This window comes from Lactuca virosa, chromosome 5 (assembly GCF_052849685.1).
Source record: "Lactuca virosa cultivar CGN04683 chromosome 5, Lactuca_virosa_CGN04683_v6, whole genome shotgun sequence".
NCBI classification, from domain to species: domain Eukaryota; kingdom Viridiplantae; phylum Streptophyta; class Magnoliopsida; order Asterales; family Asteraceae; genus Lactuca; species Lactuca virosa.
The window spans coordinates 256,002,330-256,012,248 of record NC_136430.1 but is presented as its reverse complement, the minus strand read 5'-3'; positions in this window follow the sequence as shown (position 1 = coordinate 256,012,248).

Sequence of the window (9,919 nt, the reverse complement as noted above, 5' to 3'; positions counted from 1 at the left end):
CTACTACTCGGCGAGTCGGGACGCAGACTCGCCGAGTTCATGGCAAAAATTTAAGAAAATACTTAAATAAAATCGTACCAGGAATCGGGTGTTACAAATCTCCCCACTTATTTTAGACTTCGTCCTTGAAGTCTGCTGCTCCTCCCCGGAACAGCTCCGGATAATGCTCCACCATCTCATCCGCGGGCTCCCAAGTCCATTCCGAGCCCTTCCGGTGCTGCCATTGCACCTTCACCAGCTCCACCCTCTTGTTCCTCAGTTCCTTCGACTTCCGGTCTAGGATAGCCACAGGCCGCTCGATATAATTCAGGCTGCCATTAACCTGGATGTCCTCCAAAGGTACCACCGTTGAGTCGTCCACCAGGCACTTCCGCAGCTGGGAGATGTGGAAAGTGTTGTGGATCTGACTGAGTTCGGCTGGCAGATCCAGCCCGTATGCCACCTTGCCCACTCGGGCTACAACCCTAAACGGTCCAATATACATGGGACCCAACTTGCCCCTCTTCCTGAATCGGATGACGCCCTTCCAAGGCAACACTTTCAGGAGAACCATATCCCCAACCTGGAACTCCAAGTCTGATCGGCGCCTATCGGTATAACTCTTCTGCCGACTCTGAGCAGTCTGAAGCCTGCTCCGGACCTGATGAATCTTCTCCGTCGTCTTGAGCACTACTTCGGTGCTCCCCATGACTCTCTGTCCAACCTCGCCCCAACATATCGGGGTCCTGCACTTCCTCCCGTACAACATCTCGAAGGGAGGACAGTCAATACTCGTGTGACAGCTGTTATTGTATGAAAACTCGGCTAAAGGAAGATAGGTATCCCAGCTACCACCGAAGTCTAAAACACACGCCCGCAGCATGTCTTTTAGAGTCTGGATGGTCCGCTCGCTCTGGCCATCCGTCTGTGGGTGGAAGGCTGTACTAAAATGTAGAAGAGTACCCAGCTCGTCATGAAACTTCTTCCAGAACCTGGAAGTGAACCGCACATCCCTATCCGAAATCACTGAAACTGGCACCCCATGCCGTGCCACTACCTCTCTGATGTAGATATCGGCCAATTTCTCGGCCGAGATGCTCTCCTGAATCAGGATAAAGTGGACCCATATCGAATCCACTCCCCGCGCGGTCCTGGGAAGCTTGGTGATGAAATCCATCGTGATGTCTTCCCATTTCCACAGCGGGATATCTAACGGCTGCATCTTGCCGTGCGGTCTCTGGTGTTCGGCCTTGACCTTCCTGCAGGTCAGGCACCGCTCAACGTACCATGCTACATCCCGCTTCATGCAGGGCCACCAATAGTCCAGACGAAGATCCCTATACATCTTCGTTGCCCCTGGATGAATGGAGAATCGGGATTTGTGCGCCTCCTCCATCAGAACCTGGCGCACGCCTCCGAGGTATGGAACCCACACCCTGCGGTGTAATGTCAATAATCCCCTGCTGTCATGGTCGAAGGAGGAAACCTCTCCCACAATCCGCTCACTCTTCCGATGTTCCTCCTTTATAGCCTCCTGTTGAGCCTCCCGTATCCGCTCCAGAAGCGGAGTCACCACCGTCATCCCTGGGTGGTAGAGGATTTCACATTCGTAATCCTTTACCACATCAAGCCATCAACGCTGCCTCATATTCAGATTTGGCTGGTCCATGAGGTACCTCAAACTCTTGTGGTCCGTGTAAATCGTACAGCGAACCCCATAGAGGTAATGACGCCAAATCTTGAGGGCGAACACAATGGCCCCCAATTCCAAATCATGCGTCGGGTAGTTCGCCTCGTGAGGCTTCAGCTGCCTCGACGCGTAAGCGATGACATGCCCTCTCTGCATCAATACTGCGCCCAAACCTGAGGTGGACGCATCGCAGTATACAACAAAATCCTCCATGCCCTCTGGCAAGGCTAAGATTGGCGCCACGCACAATCTCTGTCTCAGTGTCTCGAATGCTGCCTGCTGCTCAGGCCCCCAACAAAAGACCACGACCTTCCTCGTTAACCTGGTCAGGGGTAATGCTATCTTGGAGAAATCCTTGATGAATCTCCGATAGTAGCCAGCCAATCCCAGGAAACTCCGAATCTCAGATGGAGATTTCGGAACCTCCCATCTCATCACGGCCTCCACCTTGGCCGGATCCACCGAAATCCCGTTCTGGTTGACAAGGTGCCCAAGAAACTGCACCTCGCGCAACCAGAACTCACACTTGGAGAACTTGGCATACAAGTTCTCCCTCCTCAAGGTCTCTAGAACCTCTCGCAAATGCTCCTCATGCTGCTCTCGCGTCTTGGAGTAAACCAAGATATCATCAATAAATACTATCACCGACCGGTCTAACATCGGTCTACACACGCGGTTCATGAGGTCCATGAACGCGGCAGGAGCATTGGTGAGCCCGAAAGGCATCACCACGAACTCATAGTGGCCATAACGTGTCCGAAATGCCGTCTTCTGCACATCCTCCTCTCTGACCCTCACCTGGTGATACCCTGAACGCAAATCTATCTTGGAGAACCAAGATGCTCCCTGAAGCTGGTCAAAGAGGTCGTTAATCCTCGGGAGTGGGTAGCGGTTCTTCACCGTTACCTTATTCAGCTCCCTATAATCGATACACATCCGATGCGACCCGTCCTTCTTCTTCACAAACAGAATCGGGGCTCCCCAGGGTGAACTGCTCGGTCGAATGAAACCCCTGTCTAACAGCTCCTGAAGCTGTGTAGACAACTCCTGCATCTCAGGAGGAGCCAACCGATACGGTGCCTTGGCTATCGGAGCCGCACCAGGGACTAGGTCGATCCTGAACTCTACCTGTCGCTCCGGAGATATCCCAGGCAGCTCCTCGGGGAATACATCCGTGAACTCTCGTACTATGGGCACATCGCCCACCGTCGCCTTACCCGCCTCCCAGGTGTCCATGACATATGCGACATATCCTGCGCAACCCTGCTGAAGATAACGCCTCGCCCGCGCTGCCGAACAGAAGGCTGGCCCTCGCTGTGATCTCTCACCCTGAATTACTAACTCTCCCCCACTTGGGGCTCTGACTCGTACTAACTGTTGCGCGCAATCTATCACTGGCCCATTGGTACTCAACCAATCCATACCAATAATGACCTTGTTTCCCCGCAATGGAATGGGAACTAGGTCAACCAAATACCGCTCTTCGAACAACCTCAATACACAATCTCGGAAGACCTCTGATGCTCGCACCGACCGGTCGTCCGCAATCTCGACCTCTAAAGGGCAATCCAACATGCCCGAGGACTCAGGAAACTTCTTGCTAAGTGCAAGAGAAACAAAGGATCGGGTAGCCCCCGAATCAAACAACACCTGGACTGGAATACCGTTCACATGGAACGATCCTAAACGTATATACACAGAGCACATATCAATATCATAAATCTCATATAAATAGGTCAGAGGGAAAGGATCATACCCGTCACCACATCGGGTGCAGCGCGTGCCTCCTCGGCTGTCAGCTGAAATGCCCGGCTCCTCACCACCGGAGCCTCTGCCTTGCCCTGCTGGCCATCCGTAATCTGCAGGGTCGTTGGAGCTGGCGCCCGTACTGGCGCTGCTGCTGTCAAATTAGGGCAATTGGCCCTCTTGTGGCCCCTCTGGTTGCAGTGGAAACACAGCAACTCGGACGTCTGAAATACCGGAGTAGGAGCAGTACAATCCCTGCTAAAGTGCCCCATCTTGCCGCACTTGTAGCAGCCTGACGATCCTAACCTGCATGGTCCCTCATGCGACTTGCCGCATTTCCTGCAGCCGCTACGACTCGGTGGGCCTCTTGGGCCCGGATCTGATCCCTTGGGCTTCTTCCCCGAAGCCCCAGTCATCTGTCCCTCCTCAGCCTTTCTCTTCAGAATGTGACCCAGATCAATCTCCCTCTCCCTTGCCCTGGCAATCATGGACTCCAGGGTAGGGCAAGCTGAAAAACTGACATGCTCCCGGATGTCGGCTCGGAGCATGTCGTGGTAGCGGGTCCTCCTCATGTCCTCATCACCCGCGTACTGAGGTACCAGTAACGCCCTCTCCCGGAACTTGGCGGTGATCTCCGCCACTATCTCTGTCGTCTGCTCATATCCAAGAACTCTCGTGCAAAATGCTGGAGCTCCACCGCAGGCGCGAACTCCGTCCTGAATCGTGTCACAAAGTCCGGCCATGTCATAGCCTCAATGGCCGCGGCTCCCAAAGAGTCACAAACCGACTCCCACCAATCTCTAGCTCTGTCACGTAGCCACCCTGCTGCAAATCGTACCTTCGACCCCTCGGGGCAGAAGCTGATCAGCTGTGCAGACTCAAGGTCTGCAATCCATCGTCTGGCAGCAATGGGGTCCTTCGCCCCATGGAAATCTGGTGCACCACTGCCCCTGAAGTCCTTAAAGGACAGTGTGCGTGGTCCTGACTGGCTAGCCGCCATATCACTCCTGAACGCCCTGAGACGATCCTCCATCAACTCTACAATACCCTCCTTGATCGACCCGAAGATGATGGGAGTCGACTCAAGGATGCCCCTGGTAATCTCTGACGCGATGAACTCGCGTAGACCCTCATCAACTGGTTCGGACCCTGAACCCGAACCCGATCCTGATCCTGAGCCTCCCGCTCCCCGTCGTGTGGTCACCATACTGCAAAACATAGCTTAACCACCATCAAAATATATTCCACTAACGAGGCTCACATACATATCACAAGTCCCCGGTCTCGTCTCAGCCCTTTTTGAATCGAGTACGGATCCTCCGCTTTCAGTAGTACGGGCCCATACTACCTTCCACGTCTATCCGTACTTTCCTCAAGAATTGCCTCAACTCAACCAAGTCCTTTCTACTAATACTGCGGTTCTCGTGCTACTCTCGCCCTAGGCTTGCCATAAGTAATCGCCACCAACTCTCTGCCATCAGCTGCACAAGAAGTCGTTGCTTTCTTTCCCTAACTAGCTCGCGAATACTATTACATATTACTCAGACTAGATAATTCTTCGAATGAGAGGTCCTACCCTACAACGGTTGGACTCAGACAAGAGCTGCGAAGCAGGGCTAGACCCAACCTTCTGAAATTATTTAGTCTTTGCAATATGTAACGTAACATATTCGTTTACTAGTTAGTGAGAGACGACTAGAACTCCTAAAAGCACATAGCAAGCAGCATTCGTGCATTGAGTACACATAATCAAGCATATACTATTCTGGCTATCATACTGACTGATCTGTAGTAGCATGCAATTCTCATAATGTTGGAACACATAAAGCAGGCACATAAGGCATCATTCCTAGATCCTTAGTCCTATTCTAGCATGCTGTTCTACTGAAACTGGAACTGATAATCATAACAATAACTTATATGGGTACTTTGGGGAAAACTTACTTGAGCTCGTCCGGTCGCGCACATCACACACCCTGTTCTTTCTTTCTCGAAACTCTTTTACTTAGTCTTTAGAAAAATCATTTCTTTATATAAAAAATCTTTTAATCCCCTCGATTTGAGTCCAGACACCCCCCGAAGGTGTGTCCGAATCCCTCAAACCAGGGCTCTGATACCAACTTGTAACATTCCAAAAATACCAGCTAAAAATTTCATTTTTAAATTAGGTTAATACATAAAAACATCGTTACAAAACATTCATAATATTAATTCAAGTCTGAAAACCGGTAACATCATAGTAAAATATTCAGAGTACATCCCTAAAAATCGATAGTGCGGAAACAAGAGTGTGTGTGATATGCCGCTACCGCGCCGGCTCCTTTCCCCTAGCTGAAGAGGTACCTGAAACAAAACTGTAAACTGTAAGCACGAAGCTTAGTGAGTTCCCCCATCGTACCACCTACCATACAATCACATAACATACAGATACTGTTAGGCATATCTGGGTGCCCGACCTACCCCTTCGGTCCTTTCCACCGGATACTGCCCAGCATATCTGGGTGCTGGCCTCCCCTTCGGTCCTTTCGACCGGATACTGGGGACTATTTCACCCCTCTACTACTACCACGAAACATATATCACATAACCATAATCTGCCTAACATGACTGGGTATGACTACCCCTTTCGGCCCTATCGACCGGAAACCCTGTGGACTATCTCTCCTACTGCTACTAGCATATAACATCATATCATACTAGCACATAACATATCAGGTAGTAGCAAACCTAGATGATATCACAAAGACAATCATCCAACATACAACTCCTACTGGTGGGCCGGCATTGTGGCCGTAGACCCACCGCTACTGGAAGGTAACTCACCTCGAGGGTAGCTGCTGAAAACCCGCTCAACCTACGCCTGGCTGCCGCACCGGTAACCCTCCGGCTATAAATCTGTAATCATGGATTAGGTACTCATAAATACCCCTTAGGTCAAATGACTGGTCAAAGTCAACTTCTTGGTCAAAGTCAACTCTCTGATTGACTGGACTCGCCAAGTCCATATAGCGACTCGCCGAGTCCTTCTACGTCTAGCCCGACTCTGACTCATCGGGTCCCTGTTCCCACTCAATGAGTCAGCCTGACTTGCTAAACGGGGACAACTAACAAACCTGCGACTGGACTCGCCGAGTCTAAGGGGGGACTCGTCGAGTCCGACTAACAGATCTCCCAATTCGCTCCAATCTTCCATCAGAACATCAACCTTGGAGATTTGGAGATTCTGGGACTATAGCTACACGTTAAATTGCTAATTCCACGTGCGACTACGAAGGGTTGGACCTCCTACACTTAAACCCTTCTTATCCTAGTGACAGTTCATATGACTCGCCGAGTTTGAAGAACACTCGCCGAGTTCAAGGCTATATTCAAGGGACTCGCCGAGTTTGAAGAACGACTCGCCGAGTACCAGGCAATCTTCATAGGACTCGCCGAGTTGTTCATCCAACTCGTCGACTCTAAGGCCATCTTCATGGAACTCGCCGAGTGCACTTTGGCACTCGCGAGTTCCCTTCGACTCTTCACCCAATCTATCCAAATCTGAGACATGCAACTGATCCAACTCATGGGTCTCAGTTCCTAGGGTCTGGTTATCACATATGCACACGAAATCTGGGGGTTTTAAGGCTTGAAGATCAACCATTGGGGACAAAAAGGAACCTAAGAGCCAATGAGCAAAGTGAGGGTTTTATTACCTGATTTGATGCCTTCCCCAGAGTAGATTTCGGGTCTACCTTCACTTCTGGAACACTCCAACTTCCTCCTTCTTCTTCTAAGCTCCAAAACCTTCTTTGGAAGATCAAAATCACTCAAGAACACTAAAGGAGCTAGGGTTGTTTTCTACTGCTCTCTGGGAGGAAAATGGGATGAAATGGGTGTTTTAGAATGGGTAAAATAGGGTGCAAAGTCTGAAAATAGAGTTTCGTCCAGACAGGTGGACTCGCCGAGTCCATATGTCGACTCGCCGAGTTCCCAGCTTAAATCCCGTGTCCACCTCGCTACTACTCGGCGAGTCGGGACGCAGAGTTCATGGCAAAAATTTAAGAAAATACTTAAATAAAATCGTACCAGGAATCGGGTGTTACAGGGTAGCTCCTGGAACTAAGTCGATTCGGAACTCGACTTGTTGTTGCGGAGGTAATCCTGGTAGTTCTTCTAGAAAGATGTCGGGAAAGTCGCATACTATAGGGATGTTCTTCAGATCTTTGGTTTCCTGGCTCGTATCGACAACGTGTGCAAGGAATGCACGATATTCCTTATGCAGGTACTTTTGAGGTTGAATACTTGAGATGATGCTAAGGCTTGTGCTGGGTTTGTTGCTGTAGATAATGAGAGTTTTGTTAGACGAAAGATTAAGGCGAACAGCCTTTTCGTAACACATAATGTCGGCACAATAAAGACTCAACCAATCCATGTCGATAATGACATCGAAACTTTTAATTGAAAGCGGCATGAGGTCGATCGAAAATGTATGGCTATCTAGAGTTAGAGTACATCCTATGTATATACTGCTAGTGCTCTCAGTTTTTCCGTTAGCCATTTCTACAGTGAACGGTTCTTTAAGTGAGCGTGGTTGTTGTTTAAGTAAGTGAGCAAATTTCTGGTTCACGAAACTCCTCTCCGCTCCACTATCAAATAGTATGCATGCATAAGAGTTTTCAAGGAGAAACGTACCGGTCACCACCGTAGGGTCAGCAACTGCTTCCCCGTGGCCTATAGCCAAAACTCTTCCTGCTCCACCAGAATTTCCTGCTTTGGGGCAGTCCCTTTTGTAGTGGCCCACCTCGCCACATCCATAGCATGACTGAGTCACGCCAGTACCAGGAACCTGGTTGATTGGCCTTGCCGGGGATCTGCAGAAGCGGACGGTGTGTCCCTTCTTGTTGCAGTTGGAGCACTGCAGGTCCTGACACGGTCCATTGTGGTGGAAGTTGCATTTGTTGCACTTAGGCAAGTTTCCAGTGTACTGCTTCACCGGAGCAGCAGCGGCGGGTGCTATCGCGGCATGAACCACCACAATCTGCTGCTTCTTGGCAGCTTTTTGTTTCTTCTTTTCCTCCCAGAACTTTTGCTTGTTGTCAGCGGTCTTGGAGGGTTCTGAGATGACTAGGGTTGTTGTCGATGACGGGGATTGGACTCCATGATCGATGAGTCGTTGTGACAATCGCTTAGCACTGTCGAAAGTAGCAGGGTTTGAAGATAGGCCATTTCCCTGATACGGAGGCACCAGCCCCCAGATGTATCTCTCGATTTTCTTACCCTCCGTGGGAACCATGTTGGGACAGAGGGCCACCAGTTCGCTTAACCTAGCGGTATAAGTGACTATGTTGGAACCCTTCATGGTTAGGCTCCATAGCTCCTGTTCCAACTTCTGGATTTCGCCCCTCGGGCAGTATTCCTCGATCATGAGGTCTTTCAGAGTTTCCCAGCCCATGTCATTTGCCACTATAAGAGTTAGTGACTTGACATGGCCATTCCACCATGTCAGGGCTTTTTCTTCGAAGGTGCACGCAGCAAATTTGACTTTGCTCGCGGCAGGGTAGGAGCAAATCTCAAAGATCGACTCTGTCTTCTCGAACCAATGTGAGAGGGCAATGACTCCGCCAGTCCCTTTGAAGGACTTTGGCTTGCAGTTGGTGAAGTCCTTGTAGGAGCACTCTCTCGAGCGCACAAGGATTTCACCTTGAGTAGAATGAACCGGCGTTCCACCTCCGTTGGCACCGGTGGAGTGATTCTGAGCCAAGGCTATCGCCACAGCCACAGCTACTGCAGCATCCAGGGCTGCTGTATCGATTACTGGAGGAGGAGGAGGTGGTGGTGAAGGATTTCGCCTGGTTGACTTGCGAGGAGGCATCCTTCAACTATAAGTTTACAAAGATGGACATAATAGTAAGAACCAATTGTGAGTACAGTGAGAGTGACCCGTGAACTAAATCGCCATACTCCAATAATTGAATGAGAGTATGTTCTGAAATAGTAGTATAGTAGGTGAGTAGAGAAACACTAGAGTATAGATTTTTCCAACAAATTAGATAACTGTATTTATTACTGGTATTATTGATGTAGCAAGTTCGGGAAAAAATGACCTAACAGTAGGTCTTACATCAAACCATCAGGAAAAGAAAAAATAAATTGACAGTGTTTAGAAGTCTAGTTAAAGTACTTGAAAGATAGGAATATTTACAGACGAGTGTGTCACACCCCGCTAAAGCGGAAATGCAAGATATGACAGCGATAACGGTTTCGTTGCAAAAGATAAAGATACATCACCATAGCAGTATTTAAAAGTTTACAACCCATAGCTTAAAAAGAAACAAAGTACAAGTTTTTCCAAAACAACATTGTTCAAAATATAACTTCATAATAGCTTCAACACGATGCACCATGCTCTATGATGATAAATCTTTACATCCACTTACTAATTATTTCCTGAAAAAGCATGTAAAACGAGCGTCAACTATGAAAATAGTTGGTGAGTTCACAAGTATATAAAATCGTGCTTGA